The following is a 15,635-nucleotide window of genomic DNA, read 5'->3' on the forward strand; positions in this document are numbered from 1 at the left end:
AGGTCACTGCCTCTTCAAGGGCCTTCTCTATTGTCCTCTTTACCCCTGGTTCCTCTTTTCCCTTCCGCCATTCTTTAAGTCAGGAGAGAAAAAGAACTGAACACTGAGGTCAAGACACGAAATAGATGGTAAAAATCTTGCAACAGTGCGTGTTGGATGTATATCTTGAAGAACGTGTGTGTGTTACTTGGAGCGTGTGCTTTCACGTGGCCCTGTGAGACTGCCAGGTGGGCACTTTAGTTTAACAACTTCAGTGGAACAATAGGTGACAGGGATCTCAAATCTACCCGCACGTTTCATCAGCAACCGAGGAAGGAAGAAGAAAGAGGATCCCGGGAGGAAGGAAGTCTCGTCTCCATCACTCATGCACATATCCACTGCCATTAGCCATCAGTCACTGGAGTCAAGTCTTCCCCTTGGAACTTAGCATGCAGGGGCTAGCCTGTGTAACCGGCGCCAGTAATCTGTCTGGATATTGTCGATCCATTATCCTAAGCAGTGGGGTGAATTCACTCATTTTCTATCTTGCATGATGGACAATTGGGCCGAAGTAAACTTCAACCGATCAGACAGAAATAATAGATTATCTCAGAGTCGTCTGACAGGAGTGTCATTCCTGCCACTGCTAACTTCTGAAGCAGAAAGACATGGGGAACTTAGACACTGATTTAATTACAGCACATTAGATGAAACTGATTGGATTAGATGAAACTGAAACTGGGCCACAACAGCAGCGTGTTGTTACAGGATCCAGCAGCAGAAGAAAACTGATAAACAATACATGAAAAATGGTTTAAACTTACCACAGCTACAGAAACACCTCAGCCAACCTCCCTTTGGGCCTTTAACAAGGCTTTTATGGTATTAATGGGACTTCCAGCTTTCCAGCTTTAACAATATATTACTGATTTTCTTTATTGGAACAAGCTTTAGTCCCTTTAAACTCTGTCTTCCACAAAATAATTGAAGAGAGACATGAACTTGAAAAGAGAAAGCACCCATATATGACACGTCTCAAAGGTAAGAGGCAGACAAATGGAAAAAAAACGAAGACATTTTTCTTTTAGACTGCTGTTGATTTTCTTTCCTCTTTTCGCTATCAATGAAAAACTCCTGCATGGAAATGGAGAAATGGATTGACGGGAAACACAATACTCATTTCCTGCAAAATGTTTCCACAGCCATCAGATGGCATCAAACAATGAGACACAGAAAAAAGGTGAGAAAAAGAGAGAGGGAGAGTACCAGGGGGAGAAACCTTGAGAGCTAAAGTGCAATAGAAAAAGAGAGCCCATATACCTCCTCTGCCCCTTTGTGCCCTATGGACCCCGCGCCCTGCTCTGCTGTGACTCTGATGAAAAGCAGGCCGCAATCCCTTTCAATTTGGCCAGTGTGCCCCAGTCCTGTTAAAGGCAATCGACTGGCTGAACAGGGGCACTATATCACAATATGCAGGTGCAGACGAGCCCGGCAGAGGAGAGAGGAGAGACATGGCGCCTTAGGAGAGAGAAAGGGACTCTGGCATCCATCTCTCCCACACTTAGGCCGACGCTCAACCGAGGTGGGGGGAGCACACACTCACAGACACACACAGACACACATACAAGGCTGGGGCCGGGCATCAGTGGGAGAGCAAGAAAACGAGAAGTGAGAGAGAATAGAAAAAAGGAGAAAAAATGGGACCCGTCACTTCCTTCATTTTTTTCTCTTTCTCACTTCAGGTATAAAAAAAAAAGGATGGAATAAAAGAAAAAAGAAAATGTATTTTGCGCAACTGGGGAGTGGGGCGGTGAAGAAAAAAAAAAACTGTCTGGAATGAGAGCAAGGTGTTTGTTTGTGGTGGGTAAATGCCTGTGTAGGCGAGGGGAGGCCAGAGGCTTGGCTAGAGCTGTTTGTTATCAGGGGCGTCCAGGCCCCCCAGGCGTGCCGAGCTGCTGGCCCGAGTCAGAGGGGCCGAGCCTGGGGTAGGGTGAAGAGTCAGAGCCCTGCTCAAGGGTGGGTGAGAGGCCAATAGACTGGAGAAAGCAGCAATGGCCTGAAGAGGATTGGAAATACAACATGAAAGGTCTGATTTATCCTACAAATGTTACGTTTACTGACACTGCCTGCTCCGTCTTGCCCAAAGTATGATACAATACAATACCATACAATACTGTACGATACGATACAATACTGTACGATACGATACAATACTGTACGATACGATACAATACTGTACGATACAATACAATCCCATACGATACATAAACTGAATATTTACCCTACAAATATTATTTGTAGTTTTATTGACACTGCCTGCTCTGTCTTGCCCAAAGTACGATACAATACGATGCAATACCATACTGTACGATAAGAAACCATACGATATACGATACTCTACGATACGATACCGTACGATTTGATACAATACTGTACGACACAATACAATACTGTACGATACGATACGATACAATATTGTACGATACGATACAATTCTGTACGATACGATACAATATTGTACGATATGATACAATACCATACAATACATAAACTGAATATTTACCCTAAAAATATTCAGTTTATTGACACTGCCTGCTCTGTCTTGCCCAAAGTACGATACAATACAATATCGTACAATACGATACCATATGATATATGATACCATACGAGATACGATACTGTACGATTTGATACAATACTGTAAGATACATTACAATATTGTGCGATACAATACAATACTGTACGATACGATACAATACCATATACAATACCATACCATACTTAAACTGAATATGTAACCTACAAATATTCAGTCACTGTCACTGCCTGTTATTTCTTGCGTTGAGTACAATATGATTCTGTAGGATACGATAATGTAAGATATTATACTGTGCGATATGATACCGTACGATTTGATACAATACCATATGATAAAAAACACTTTATTGTCTGCATATAATCTTGACTCTTCTAGGCACCATAGAGGACATCAGTGAGTGCTGCACACTGACACTAAGGACTTCTGAAACACACTTGGCATGTAAGCGCAAAAAGCATGCCCACCCTCTCAACACTGAGGAAATGGAAGCTGAGAGCTCACAGCACAGGCTCGGGTCAAGGACTTGATGCCATGTGACGTCTGATCTGCTTCATAGAGAATTCATATCACACACAATTGAGTGGTGAGGTCTATAACTGTAGGCAAGGATAAAACTGCAGCTAGTCTGCAATCATACCGTTTATCCATGACCTGTCTGTCATCCTTGGCTTTCGGCTCCGGCTCATCACTAAACATATTGGGTTGGATCAATCCCCTGTATCTAGGATTCAAAAGTAATCTAAGCCTGCAGAAATACCAACCTATATACATGCAACATACAAATGAGCTTGCAGCCACGCGTTATTGAGTGCACAGACTGTGTTCACACACCGAAAGAGCACCTTGAGGGTTGATATTTTTACTGAATTTAAATTTTAGGGTTAAATGCTCTCTTGGGCGCCCTTGCAGAGGACACCGATAATATTAGGATGGAGATGTCCTGCAACGTGAGATACAACTGACTGAGCCAGCTGATCTTTGTTGTGTGGTCACTCAGCGAGACACCTGCCCAACACTCCAGGGGTTCTTCTCTTCATCTCTTGCTGCCCATTATTTCTGGTAATCTTTGTATGTTCCCTGTCCCTTAGACTACATGGACGACCTCAGTGTCCATCTGTCATTAAGATCCATATATAATAAATTCACTTAGCTGGTCCATTCTCCTTTCATGTTTCATCCATTTTCTCCATTTTGAGTTGGATATTAAAAGTCCGTGTGACTGGACTGTAACTGTAGTTTTTAAAAACCCAGCTTCTGTGTAATTTCCCTGCAGATTAATTAATTTGGGACAGCAACCTAAAAGCTGCCCTTTACAGCGATTCCAGTGTAAGGGATGAGAAATAAAATCCAGAGTCCTTGTTCAGGGTAAGAAAAGTCATTTTCAGGTTCAGCAAAAGCTTATTATAGTCCTGAGGAGTTTGAGTTAACCGAACCAAGAGAATATCTTCCACAGTTAATGCCTCTGTAGTAAAGAAATATGTGGTGTCACGATCCTTCTGCTACAACTCAGCTAGGAAACACTGTTTGCATTAAACAGATATGACTAACTCTGAATGGCTGCAGGGTGCTGCAGTGGTGGTTAGCGCTGTTGCCTTACAGCTAGAAGGTTCCTAGTTGGAACCCCAGCTCGGGCGAAGTGGGCCTTCCTGTGTGGAGTTTGCGTGTTCCTTATGGGTACCTTGTTAGGTTCATTGGTGACTCAAAAATTGCCTGTAAGTGTGAGCGTGAAATGTTGTCTGTCTCTATGTGTCAGCCCTGTGATTGGCTGGAGATCAGTCCAGGGTGTCCCCTGACTCACGCCCAATGACAGCTGAGATTGGCTCCAGCCCCCCTGAGCAACCCTGAACAGGATAAGTGGTATAGATAATGGGTGGATGGACTAACTCAGACTGCTTCTTACTTGCCAGGTTTCCATCCAAACGTAGGCAAACTTCAGACAAACATCCAGAAAATTGCAAGAGGAAATGCGAGCTAATGCACCAATGTAACAATATGTAAATGTTAGGAAAAGGTTCATCAAGATGAGCAGCATGTGGCCTTAGTTCTCTAGCTATGTGCCACTGAACCACTGCAGAAAAAGACGGTACAACAATGCGACACAACTAAAGAGAGCACCAGTCAGGCATCAAATAGTCAAACAAAAAGTACAGAATATAGTGGAAATATGGTATTTCTGTTTGTTCAATGGATTCATTTAAGAAAGGACTCCTCATCAGTCCATGTTTTTGTCTGCTTGATTTTTAGTCAGTGGAGCAGAAGCTTTGAGGTTTGCTTCAGTCACATGCATCATTATCTGTTATCTGAATCTCTTTGATTGCACTTTGCTTCATCGATTGATACATCGTTGTTTTTGTCACGTTACGGACGGACTTCAGATGTACTTTGTAATGCATTTTTGCACCAAAAAGAGCTTGGAGCTTTGTCCCCCATTCATGTGCATCACTTTCAGCATAGATCTCTTAGTGAAAACTATGGACAGTAGGAACAACCAAAGCAACCGAGCACCCTCCAAATGTTCGTGTGGACATCTTTGAGACACGCTTCAAATGTGAATCCTTTAGTAGCGGCTGAGGGACAAACCATGCATATGAGCACACATACAAACGTATGCACACAAACTTTATTCCTCGCTAACTTTTGACAAGTTCTTCTCCACATCCCGGAGTCGTATTCAGACGTGCTGGAAGGGAGTGCTGGAGAGCAGCCATGTAGAAAGAGAATGCTGTTACTGGAGTTATTAACAGGCTCCTGTGTTTCCCTCCTCTCAGCTGAGCTATTCAGAGCATGGCGTCCTCGTCTGCCACAAACACATGCCGACAGACAGACGCAGCAGACGGACACACCGTGCAGCCCCCTGTACGCGCCGCGCAGTAATATGTTTTTTGCCCATTTACAACAAATTAAGTTTCCCTCAAAGTGAATTTCAAGCTTGGCTGCCTTTGGAGGGCGAGCAACTCTCTTTTCATTAATTTTCATTCTTTTCCCCCAAACAAATGATCTACTGTACAGCCCGCTCTGCATTACTCTCCTCTCCCTGTCTTCTCCTTTTCTCTTGTTTTCTCCGCTCTCTTCGCCTTCTTTCTCCTGCATGCTGGTAAATTTGGGTCGGGCGATGGAAAGCAATTACACTGTCAGAAAGGTGTATTCTGATTTATTAAAAGCCTTGAATGCTATCTGTTTTGTTCCCTCTTTGTGTCCCCCAGGGGAACTGAGTCCTGACACCCAAATGAGACGGAGTGAGCGCTCCCTGCTCAGTGCTCCATCCTGAGCGTCATCTCGGAAGGCGGCAGAGTAAATATCCATTGGCAGAAGAGGGCAGATAGACGGCTGGATCGCAGCTGCGAGGATGGGAATAGATTTGCCTCTGAAACCCGAATTTGAGGACACAAAGAGACACAAAAAAGAGAGAGATGAGTCTGCTGACAGTTTAAAATCACATCCTTCTTCTTCTTTGATTTCATAACCCAGGTCTTAGACTATACGACTCCGGTTCAAAGCACAGAAGGCCCGACAGCCATCAGCCATTTCAGAGACCTTTTCATTAGCTTTATTCCTATTCAGTGAAACACAGAGGAGAGGGGAGATGGAAAGAGGCAGAGGGGGAGAGAAAAGAGAGAGAGCACTAAGCCATTAAGGTGTGAATAAGTTCCAATTTCCAAAATAAATATTATCTCTGTCTGAGTAACCCAGAATCTGTGTGCTTTTGTGCCAATATTATAATAAGGATCAACAAGGGGTCAGCGCTGCGTGAACATCACGCCATCGAATTCAGAGAGCTTCACCTGTGATACTTTAATCTATTTATCTCCCATATTTTGTCCACACACTGACTCTCAGTGTGTGAAACTGTAAATTCAAACACACACCGGCACCGGCACAGATATCCGATCTGCACTCCCTCCTTTTCACACGGGGCTACGCATTAACAACCACGCACGCGCCACCGCCTCCCCATCCTCTCCCTCATTACCGCGTTCCTGATCGCCAGAGAGATGGGAGTGATGCAAGGGTGGGGATGCGTAATAAAGCACATAGCATCCTTGGGGAACCATTGGTTGGAGATAAGCGGCCATACAGCGCAATAACATAAGGACATAGATCATAAACCTGCTTATCCTCTGCTCCCTCCGGACGCCACTTCTCTGCGACTCTCCGGGGCCACAGGACAGTCACGGCTCAACCAGATTCCTCTGCTTGACGACACACACCGCCATGTTGGTTAGAAACGTCGCATAGAATAGGGGTCACTCACTAATGAAGCGAAACACAAAGCAGCATAAAAAACAACCATTGTTGCCAAGAAACTCACAGTAATAAAATGCTGACCTTTCTATTTTTGAGCAGTTTCCTCACAGCTCTGACGCTGATGTGCTGCAGGCAGTGATTAACATATCATTAGACGATAAAGAGTCCGGCTCTTTCATCTAGATACCTGTTAGCTGCTGCCGAGGAAAAACAAAATTTCCTGAGGCGGACAAAGAATTTATGACAAATGCAAGAACAGAAAAACAAAAAGGTCATGCGAGGACCCGTAAAGTTAACAACGAGCTGAAGAAAAACTTCATCAGAGCTCAGTTGACGGCGTTGAAAAAACATATGGAGTGAAAATTAAATTTCCACCCGCTGATGTAGCTGTATTCCTTCAGTTGCTCTGCCTTTTTCTTTTGCATTTTCCTTTTTAAAATAAGTTTTTTTCCCTGTTTGATGTTGAGGCCACAGCTAATGCATTCATGAACAGTCTGCCACTAAAGCAAAAAAAAAAAGTCTGTTATCTCGAGCTGTTTACCTCTCAGCTCGGGGAAGAGGAGTTTACTTACTTGAGTTGTGCCAGCTTGCTTGACTGGTGAGGGGTTTGCGAATGTGTTGAATATATGCTAACACAGCTACACGACTATCTATGTTTCCGGGGGAACATGTATCCTAGATTTCTAATCGTCTGCCTGGCCCCATCTGTCTCATGTGTTTGTGCTGCTGAAGGAGGGGGAAACATTGTCACAGTACAGATTATGCTCTTTTCTTAGCTGTGAGATTGAGTCTAGTTCTGCTTAGTCAGCCCGGTCTTTCCTTTCACAACTGAAATACAAAGTGGACATTAACAACTCTCATGTGGTTTCACTTTGCAGTGTCACCTCATCCACATGTAGTGCTGATTGGCTATTCAGGTGTTGGCCTTTGAAGGAGGCAGTCAGTGGTTGGAGGGCTCTCCTCGTTACAAACCAATCACACAGCCATTTACAGAGCAGCTCCAGTGAGGAGAACGCAGCTCTCAGAGAGCGCGTTCAGAATAAAAGTTGGCATTAATTAGTTACTGTAATTAAAACTGGCACTTTGTCAAACTGGGTGCTGTTATATTACTCGATGACAATGTGCGATGTAAGAAAGCCGTGCTAAGAAGATATTACTGGTGTCAATCACTCAGTTTCACACAAAAGTGGCACAGTTCGTTCTGTGTTTGACACCTCAGGCATTATTACTTCTGTTAATTCTTCTGATTTAAGTTACAGCAGGACTCTGATGCAAATAAAAACTGATCTGTTGATCTTCTTTGTCCACTTGCCTACTCCTTAAGTTGGATCTTTTACATACCTATCTATTAACTTGAGCTGTATATGTCAGCATTTTGTTAGCTTGATCAGATTTGACTGTTCAATAAGAAGATAAGAAGCTTGGACTATTCTTTCCTTTTTTTTCCTCCATGTGTCCTTCATTTTACAGCGCATGCAGGCTGTCAAACAGACTTTAGCCAACAAGTTTCAGTGGCTGCATCATTTGGAGGACGTATTTGAAGGCCGTTGCGTCACAGCGGCGCATCGAAAGGCTGTCCCAATTCGAAGGCTCCCTCAGATGAGGTCCACAAATGCATCCTCCTTTTCCCGGGCTGCAAAGGATTCATCGGGTGCATCCTTCGCGGCCAAACATATTCCGAGGAATACACTTTGAAATGTAAAAGTTTTTGGTTTCAACTCAATCTAATAGCAAGCGATACAAATGTTAAATATAAAGTTACGCGGCTTTTGTTATGATGGCTAGTTAGCCCACTAGCTACCAGTTGCTAGGTTACAGGAGCTGCATTGGTGACGGAAGGTTATTGGTGGGAACGGCTGGTGACGCAAACAGGAAATCCTCCGTAGACCAGACCGTCTCATTTCAGTTCCGCCTACGCAGGCTACGAATAACCTGTCCTCTGCAGACCGCATCCTTCGAAGGACGCAGGCCCAGAATTAAGACACAGCTTACATTTTACCGAAAGAAGGATTTAAGTTAAGCTAGTGGGAGCTATAGCTCTTGCAAATATTGTCTAAGAGACACTGATGTGTAGCATTAAACTGCTTCATTAAGTGTTTTTAGAGATATGAATCACTCCGGGTCTGTTTGTTTTGGAGAGGAGGAGGCCTCTTTGGATAATTTGGCTCAGAGTAAAATTTCATGTGAACTCTGAGACTCAGTTAAAGTTTACAGACTGCGACTTCTTCTTTTCTCTGTGAACAGTTGCCCAGCTAAAAATGCAGGGATTCGGCTGACAAAACAAAAGCCGACTCATGCTCTTCTTTGGTGATTTTAGGGGGAAGTCCTGCCTATTACATTTTAAAAAGAACAAGATTAAAGGCCAAACTGACTCCTTATCACATACATAGATATCAGTATATCTCTCTCTTTACCTATTTTTTCTATATGTCTGACAAAGAGCTAAATATATAGCTATATAATAAAATGCACTATGTAAATGAAGAGTTTCCCTCATTAGCAAGAGATCAGAGATGTGCCTGAATGTGTTCCCAATGTTTCCTGTGTCTCCATCAGCTTCCCTGGCCCGGCTCCTCCAGTGTGGCTGCTGACCTTCTCCTCTCTCCACGGCTGGAGTGGCTATTGATTGGATCTTGGCACACAGTGTACAAACACAGAGATAAGGAGAGAGAGAGAGAGAGAGAGAGAGAGGCAGCCAGGCAGATATAGCTGCAGTGCCCACTCAACTCCACTCCCCGCCTTTTGCTGGAGACACGGACATAAAAAAAAACTTGTTCTTGGAGACTCCACTCCCACCCAGACATGGTACCTGAACACTGATAGCAGACAGGATTAGGTCTAAAATTCAATCACAACAGTCTAAGTAATGTTAAGTCACTGCAGCTGACAGTGGCTACTGCCTCTCTACAACACAGCACCAGCGATCTATCATAATCTGGCTTTGATTTGTGAGATTTCAAAAGAAAAAAACGAGAACTGAGTGGATGTGACATCCCTGCGCTGTGATTCGTAGATCAATACTTTTACTTGATGTGGGTGTGTGAACAGAACAAATAACAGAAAGCAAGGATTCAGTGCTTTTAAGTTGCACGCAGGCTACGTTTGAGACAACCTTAAGGTTGGTCAGTGGCCTGTCCACTCGGGCACCCTGAGGTCTCTCATTTACACTTCCCTTCCATCTGGTCCGCAGGCCGAGGCTGTGCTGTGTCAGAGGTGACTAATAGTGTCATCGCCCTGCCCTCCCAGCGGGGCCAGCAGAAGGAAAACTCAAAATGCTGCCTCCGCAACTCCAGGGCAGACACTGCCTACTGGTGAGAAGGAAGAAAAAAAAGCTTTGTCAACAGGCAAGGTGGGCAAATAGGGTGCTTTTCAATCCCTGATGGCTGGGGGACACTCGAGGAGCACACAGAGATGAGGAGATAGTTTGAAAGGAGGAAGCAGTAGGCATCTTTTCAAAGAGGCTTGTTAGCATTGTAGCAGGTCAAACGAGTGTTGTCTCTTTCCCTGTGTCTCTGTGGACACGGGTGCCTCAGGGGGGAGAGAGAGAGAGAGAGGTTTGCTCAGATACTGTCAGGATGGTCTACAAAGAAAATGTTCAGAGAGACAGGGACTAGAGGAGCAGACACGGGGGCCACGAACCCAGCAGAGCAGGGACAGGAAGAATCCAAACCCCTCTCCTCTGGGGAGGAGGAGAAATGCTTCTTATATTTTTCTTTGCTGGCGATGTGTGTGTGTGTTCGTGGAAAGGTGTGTTTCAAGAGCCTCTGTTTTCACAAGGTTAAAAACTGCCTTTTGCAATAATAGGAATTAAAGCAAAGGTTCAGCATTCTACAAAGTCGGTTTATTCTCATGCAGAGAGTGAAAGGACAATATTTGAACCACTTTCTTATACGTCTGTTAAATATAAGGCTACAGCCAGGAGCTAGTTAACGTAGCACAAAGACTGGAAACAGGGGAAACAGTTAGCCTTATTTGGTTGCAGCATATCTCAAACTGTCCTCAGGTTGTATGTACAGCTAATTACGAGAGATAATTATGTTTATTACAAGGCCACAACCTCTGGTGGCCGCAGTAATTATGCCAGGAGCGAGGGAAGAAATCAGTTAACGTAGTATAAAGACTGATAAAGAAAGCGAGGGGTGGAGGTCGGGTGGATGGATGGCCTAAAACAAACACAAGGCTTCAAGCTGGGAGTCCACTGTTTGTGTCCCGTGTGAAGCTAATCCAAAAATCAACCTAGAGTGATTTACTGAATGTACTTAAGTTATGACTAGTACTTAAAGTTCAGTCAGACAACTCAGGTTTGTCATAGTTTGAAATGTTTATTGCAGCAGCAGAACACAGCTTGTGTTATGCGTCCATACGCTCCGACCTTTTCACTCCTCGCTGATTTATTTTACATACAGAAACTTGAGGATTGATGAGATAATATCTTACATCCTATAGCCAGAGCCTGCAGGTGGATGCTGGGGTGGTGGTGGGGCTGAAAGTATGAGCGCAGTACTGGTCGCAGGGCAGCGGTGGCAATGACAGAGCAGAGGGAGAGACCGGACATCCTGCAGATTAAATAGAGCGCCAAATTGGGAGGAAGTGTTTATCAGGTGATTGTGGTGAATGACGCATGTCAAGTGTGAAATCAGTGCAGCTGGAGTTGCCTGCCTGAACTAGCTCGCAGGCGTCGCCCCATTTAAGTAAGAAATGTACCACAATTACAAAATGTTAACCAAGAGCTGGTCCGGTACGCCTGCTGCTGCTGGTACTCTCCAAATGTCTTCTATGTTTGGCAATGACATTGCCAACTCACCTGCGGGGCTACACAGTATACCTGTCTACAAATAATTAAGAAGAATAAGAAGAAAAAACATCCTGGAGTCTCCACTTATTGCCTGCCAACTGCCCCCAGTAAAGACACAGTCTGGCTAATAACTTCTCGTGAAACTTTGGTACCAGTTAAACTAACAGAAAACATTGTGGTATATAAAGTAGGTTGGATTTTGTAACCAGCTTACAGAGCCAGGCTGTAGAGACAGCTTGGCAGTCCAGCTAGCCGTAGCATTAACAAACTCCCCAACACAAAGTGAATAATCCTTTTAGAGATGATTAAAAAGAGGATACCAATTTAGCAAATCTGAGTTTGTCCGACTGGTTGCCCCAGAGTTGACGTGCCCTCACAGCAGAAGCTCTGTCACCTGTAGTCTTATGCCTTGACATGAGAACACACTAACAGGTGATTTGCCTGAGGACCTCACACTATGTGCAGGTTGATAATGGCACAGTTATACAGAAATAAAGCCTTGCTCCAGGCCATTAAGTGCTTCAAGGAAATAAGCAAATATAAGGAGTGGGAAATAAAAGTGTTGGATGATGTTTTGGCCCTCAGGACTTCTTAAAAATCAGCCATGGGCAAATCTAAAAAGTAGTATCTTGGTGTTGTTTGTTCTGTAGTGGAGCTGCAGCATTAAGTACAGTTTAGAGTTAGCTTCCTGAACAGAATTCAACTCTTATTGTCAAGTCTCGATTGGCAGGGGGATTGAGTGGATTTAAACGACTGAAGAATTGAGAGGCTGATCTGAAAATGGTATTCAGATCCGCCTGTCTGCCCTTTTCATTCATCCTGTTACATCTCTCTCTGTGTTTCCGTCCTCTGTCTTCCTCTCTCAAATAAACTCAATCCACTCTGCTTTTGTGAATCTTGGGGTTGAGTAAGATTGATAAAAATAAAAAAAAATACCTGCCTTATAAATCAGTAAACACTACCTCAATTATAATGATGAAGAGAGCTGGCGGAAAAAATTAAACAAGCCAGCCTTTTTACAGTATCTGAGAGGAGCAGTGCAGGCTGGATAGCAGCGATTTTGTTCACAGGAATACATTACGGAAAACAAATTAGTCAGCAAGATAGAAGAATGCCAGAGCAAATGGCCCTGGCTCGTATTTCCATCCTCATGAGATAACTGTACCCATTAGAAGGTTAAAGCTATTGTGGTGTCCCTGCAAAGACTCCGCCTTGGAAACGGCGGCAATCCGTCTTTAAACTTTGATGCAGCTAGAAAGCTCTCCTCATCCCTTCTCATCCCTTGCTCTCTGACCTGTATGTGTGTGTGTGTTTCTCTGTGTGTGTGTGTGTGTGTGTGTGTGGTTGCATATGTGCATGAGATAGAGACAGGGAACAGCTAGAGAGAGAGAGAGCAGACAGAGAAAGAGAGATATGAGAGGGTGGGGCTGGGCTGTCTGCCACCCAGGCCCAGAGAACATAAAGAGAAAAATACGGCCATAAAACCTCTCTATGACTATGAATACTAATACTGACTCTGAGAGCCAAACCAACGAGTCTGTCCTTTCTCTGGTCCCCTCCTCTTCTCTCAGACAAATGATGTGGCTTAAAATAAAGCAGGAATTGTGTGCTGCACAGGCAGACTTGTAAAGCTTATTTACACTATGTTACACACAACACAGCAGCAGTACAGATGGAGACACACTGGCCCTTTACCTCCTGTCTTTAACCTTTGTACTTTGTACTGTATTTCATATGTCACTTTGACGTGATCTTTATTAATTTGGCTGTCAGGATTTTATAGTACAAGAGAAGTAGAAAAAAGGCTGCTAGTAACTTAAGTATATGTTTAAAAATAGAATATTTAAACATTGATTAAAGTCAGACACATAACTAACACTAAAAACTGGGAGTATAAAATACGGCCTGTTAAAGTCTAGTCTAGTTCCGACCAAGTAATCTGATTGGATAAGAGGCATTCCATGAGTGCTGATACAGAGAACATCACTGGGACTTTTCACTCCGCCTGAGCCAGGTGTTATGAATACTGTTAATTGACATTACAGCAGACCGTGTACGTCTACATTGACCAAGCTGGTACCTATGAATCACACAGCAGACTCTTATATCACTGGCTGATGATAAATTAAAACCTACAGATAAATGTACATGATAGAAAACAGCTGATCTGTGGTTACCTGTAGACACAGGGGACTCTCTAAAAACACAGTATTTCACCCCGGGGGCGGTGCCTTACATCCTGCGTCACACAGAGTGTTGTGTGCCTGATGTGCGTTCTTGTCGGCTTGCATTCGGCTCGGCTCGTCAGTTTTCGGATAGGCTTGCAAAACCATAACCTAAAAAAATGATTTTGGTTTGTTTGTTTATTGTTTTTGTTTTGGGCCTTTCATGCCTTTATTGAAGGAGAAGGGACAGGTCAAGAAGGGCCAAGGGTGGGAGTCAAACCCAGGGCCACCCCATCGTGGACCGTAGCCTCTGTATGGGACGCACGATTTAACCACTGAGTTAAATCGACACCCCTAAAAACTTGTGTATTAACCTAATCTCTGCTTTAACTCAAAGATTAAACCTACAGGAGGCAGGAGGCAGCTCGTTGTGCTGCTGGCATGGCTACAACAGTGACAAGAATTCCCTGCAGATTTTCTAATGACTTCTACCTGACTGCTATATCAACAACTAAATAGTGCTAAAATTTATTGACATTTAGATAGACTAAATTATGTCCAACAACAAAAATATAGTCAGATGGGGGGGTCTGTACTCTGATATCAATGTAGTATCTTGCATCAATAGATGCCCAGCTCAAATGAGCTTACAGGGCAGTTAGCTTCCATGTACATGCATAAGGTGTGATTCACTTTCAATTTATTGACAAACTGCTGACGATGTGGTTATAGAATTTAACCCACGTTAATAGACTCTGGTAACTTCATGCTTTATAGCCCCATGGGGCAAATGTTACTAAGCGCTCTGCACGTGAAGCTTGTTTTAAAGGAAACCTGTTAACGTAAACTTAGCTTGCTAACAGTTAGCGCTGAGACGACTGACAGTCACGGAGCTCGCCGACGTGTGGACTGTCACATCCTTTAAAGCCACGCCCATCTGGGTGAAATATAGTGTTTTTAGGGAGTCCAGTAGACACAGAGTGCAGGAGAATATTTGAGTTGCTTGGCAACATAAGTCCAGTTTTAGTTCAGTTGTGGAACGAGTTGTGTTGGTGGAGCAAAAAGTGATCTGTTGGTGGTGCTTCAATGGCATATTGAGAATTACTAAAATACCGGGAAGTTAAATATGTACAGGTCTGTAAAACATGGGCATATGTAAGCACAGGTTTGAACTGAAAACTGAAATTTTAAGTCATTTTATACAGGTGAATTATGTTTTCATTCTTCTTTTAACTATTGAATTTGCATGGAAAATAAAACCTCAGAAAAAACCTTAGAATCTGAAAAACGTCTTTTTTTATGTCAACAGAATTTTCATTTATAAAGGTATAAAGGTTTTTTTTATATTGTATTTGAGCATATCGTCAGTGGTTTCATGCTGCTGTGTTTAAATTTGAGTTATTTAACGGTCAGGTGCTCCTTTCAAATACCTGCACTTTCATGGTGCCTCCCTTGCAGCGAGCGTTTCTCTGACAAATGTTGGACGACAGAAGAAAAAGTCGTAATCTCTCAAGCATTTCTAATGAGTTTTTCTCCTACAATTATTTGATAAGAGCAGACAAGACTGGAGGCAGCGTGTATGATACACTCGCTCCTACTGCCGAGGTGAGAGCTCTGCTGATTACACACAGAGCCATTTACACACACACACACAAACAGGCACACACATGCAGCCAGAGGCTTACAGTCCGTCATCTCAGAGTGCAACAATCCTAATAATAACATGAGAGGCTGAAGTTATGACCGGCAGGCACACGTAAGTTACCAATCTGGGTCTCCTTATTCCGGACACACACACACACACACTCAACCCTCCACACCTAATCTCCACTAGCATTCAACCTCTCTGCTC

The 15,635-nt window shown here is 43.6% G+C and overlaps 1 protein-coding gene across 1 annotated transcript in view; it reads right to left on the reverse strand.

The window, feature by feature from the left end:
• The window catches only part of LOC138607697 (cytosolic carboxypeptidase 6-like), a 285,563-nt gene that overhangs the window by 115,792 nt on the left and 154,136 nt on the right, over positions 1-15,635 (reverse strand). The gene's annotated exons all lie outside the window — the stretch shown is intronic.

The sequence above is a fragment of the Semicossyphus pulcher genome, unplaced genomic scaffold (genome assembly GCF_022749685.1).
Source record: "Semicossyphus pulcher isolate SPU_LCO1_2020_fin unplaced genomic scaffold, fSemPul1.0.p SCAF_4, whole genome shotgun sequence".
Taxonomy (NCBI): domain Eukaryota; kingdom Metazoa; phylum Chordata; class Actinopteri; order Labriformes; family Labridae; genus Semicossyphus; species Semicossyphus pulcher.